The sequence below is a fragment of the Geospiza fortis genome, unplaced genomic scaffold (genome assembly GCF_000277835.1).
Source record: "Geospiza fortis unplaced genomic scaffold, GeoFor_1.0 scaffold29, whole genome shotgun sequence".
NCBI classification, from domain to species: domain Eukaryota; kingdom Metazoa; phylum Chordata; class Aves; order Passeriformes; family Thraupidae; genus Geospiza; species Geospiza fortis.
The window spans coordinates 4,342,972-4,345,991 of NW_005054349.1; the positions used below are offsets into that span (position 1 = coordinate 4,342,972).

General features: G+C 41.0%; 1 protein-coding gene across 1 annotated transcript in view; it reads left to right on the top strand.

Annotated features, from left to right (window-relative positions):
- Positions 1-1,559: 1,559 nt before the first annotated feature.
- Positions 1,560-3,020, top strand: part of HDX (highly divergent homeobox) — a 31,094-nt gene continuing 29,633 nt past the window's right edge. Inside the window, 1 exon segment of the mRNA XM_031058826.1 lies at positions 1,560-1,672. The gene's annotated coding sequence lies outside the window, so the exon portion shown is untranslated.

Sequence of the window (3,020 nt, forward strand, 5' to 3'; positions counted from 1 at the left end):
GGGAACAAAAAAAACCCATAAATTGGGAGTGTGCCGATTTTCTTGTACCTCTTACAGATGGAGAGACTAAAACAGAAAGAGTCTTTGTAAGGTGACTTTTTTCCTAGGAAAATGCCTTTTTGGAGCTGAAGTTAAAAAAGAAAACTCTCAGAAACTGATTGTTCTCTTTTATCATTCTGTGTTAATCCCTGACAGTTTTAGAATGTGTTATGCCATAAATATTTTTATACTTAGTTACTTGCTGGTGGCTTGTACTCTTGAGTTGATTCATTTATTATTTATTTGACACCCAAGACTAGTTTCTATTGCTGTTTGAAGTGAGTATAATTATGGGTTTTTTTCCTATTTTTCAAATAATTAGTATTAGCATAAAGATTTACCCTGTAAGTGTTTACTTGATTCAGCAATCCAAACATTTAAGGACTTTTGGAGACTAAGACAATACTGCTGTACCTTGTAGGCAGAAATTATTTTTCCTTCTTATGGTGCTCCTTTATTTTTTCTTTATTTTTCCCCCAAGATCTCTCAAGTAATTCCAGAACAGCTCAGTAACTCCTGAATTATTTGGTTACATTGTTTTTCCCCATTTCCTTGTAGTTGTTCTTTCTTTTGTGGCACTCCTTGACACGGAGTTGTTTCCATTAGTTGCTAAAAAGGAATGACCTGGCTTCACCAGGTCTCCCTGGAGAGATTGCTGATTTTGGAATGTTGGATGAAGTAAATGGGTTGGAAGGGCTGGATTTGCTGCAGACACTGGGATTGTGCACTGAGTACCTGTTCCATGAGGCAAACCATGGCTTCAGGACCAGCTCTGCTGGAGCTCTGCATGCTCTCCCCTCTCCACTCATTCCCAGAGAAGGGATGGAAGGGAAATACTGGGGAGAAGTTGCTCAAGCCACTAAAGAAGCCTGAAAAAGTTCAGCTGTAAGAACAACCCCAATGTTATCTGCTGGGGAGCTGTGACGGTCACAGGATGTCCATGGAATTGTCCTTGGGACAAACTGAAGGCCATGAGTTCCCTCTTTGTCCTTTTCAGTCACAGCCTGGGATCTCCCAGTGTCCCTAGAGCCTGACAGCACTTGGACTCCATTCACACCTCCCAAACCATGACACAGCAGAGGGATCTTACAATGAGCAGATTTTAAAATTAGTGTTCAGTTCAGAAAGGCAGTGAGAAAACATCTTTATGTTGTTGGGTTCACAGTAGGCTGAGGGGTGGAGACCATGGGAGTGCAGAGTTACCAGTGATAGTTGGCCTGGGACAAGTAGTAGGGGCAAGGGAAACTTTGGAAACCCTGCTTTTTCAGCTGTCATGGCTTATTCTCTGCACTGCCAGAGACACCAACACACTTGGCCAAGGCTGCTTTATTTTATTAGAGCAGGCAGATGTTGAATCCTTAAATACAGCTTTGCCACTTCTGTCTTTTATTAAAGTGAAACTTCAACTTACATTCACAGAACTTGTTTGCATAATGCTTTACCTGATTTTTATTAAATTTCACAGAGTTCTTTTCTGTAACAAATTCTCTTTTCAGTGCCAATGTGTTGCCAACCAGCTGGACACCAAAAGCTCACATGTTTGTTTGCTAAGCTTGTCAAGTCAAGATCAAAATGAAATTATGATAAAAATCCCTGTGGATTTCTAACTTGGAGTCTGAGGTTCAAGACAAAGGTGAGAAATCCTGAAGAGACTGGAGTGCTCTGTAGGTGCACAGATTGGGAAAAGGAGTTTATTCCCTTGGAAGTTACTGAGGTTGTTTTGAATAATAGTCTGTGACGAAGGCGGATGACCTGCTCATTCCTTTCATACTGATGCCTCAATGTTCAGTTAATTTAGCACTTTGCAAGTTACTTCCTGCGTTAAAGAAAATGTAAGAGCTCATATCTTGTTCTAATTATGAAAGCTGATGCTGAACATGTAATCCTTCCCCAAAAATAATCAGTGTAATCCTTTGATGAACATATCCTGTATTAATTTGTCTCAGAGACAGTAACATTCTGTTCTCACAGCTGTGTGAATACTCAGTGTAGGTGAATTCCCAGGTGTGTCAGGCACAGGCAGTGAGCAGAACTTGTTGCCTGTGCAGGTGGGATATGCAGAGGTAATCCAGCTCTTCCTGGATTAATGGCATGGCTCTGGACTCTATGATAGTTTTCCAGGGGAGCTCCCAAACATTTATCAATTGGTTTATTCAACACAGGATACTGCTTTAGATATTCAGAAACAGCACTTAAGAACTGCTGATAGCAAACTGATTTCCATGTGCACTTTACAGGTGACATAATATTAATGAGAGAGCTTTGAACCTGCCAGGGACAGAATATTGCCAGGTGTCCTTCACACTGGTGTGAAATTGGTGGAAGATGGTACAGAACTGTCTGTTGACTGAGGGTTAGGTATATCCATGACACAAAAAGCTTTAACAAATCTCACCTGCTGGTTTGAAGATGTTGTAATGTAAATTGCACTTATGACTCAGTTCATAACTCTGTGGTTGGAGGATCCTGTAATCTGTTTATTCAAATCAGTTTCTAATGGTCTCTGCAGGGAACCTTTGAGTTCTGCTTTACTGGATTCAAGGCAGAGGCTACCAAGGAATCTTACCAGGGCTTTGGTTGGCAGGTGTAGTTCATGAGTGATTAAAATGCACTGTAAAAATGAGTTATTAAAATAGAGCATGACCTCTCCTGAGCTTAGCTGGGCCAAGCCTGTCATGCAATGCTCAAGGGTTTATCTGGAGTTCAAGTGATTTAATCAAAATGCTCCACCCTGTCTTTATCTAAATTACAGATGTCAAATGCAACAATGAAAGCATTTTAACACAGAAGTGACCTTGGATACAGAAATCCACATAATTAAAAAACATGTCAAGGACCTGACAGGGGTCTTCCCTCGCAGGTCATCAGGTCTGGCTTTAAAAATTCATCTTGCCGTTGGAAGAGTCTCCAGTGCAGTTGGTGAATTGTTTGGAGAGCATGGTGTGATGGGCCTGTGTATGGAAATGCTGGAGCTTTGGGGT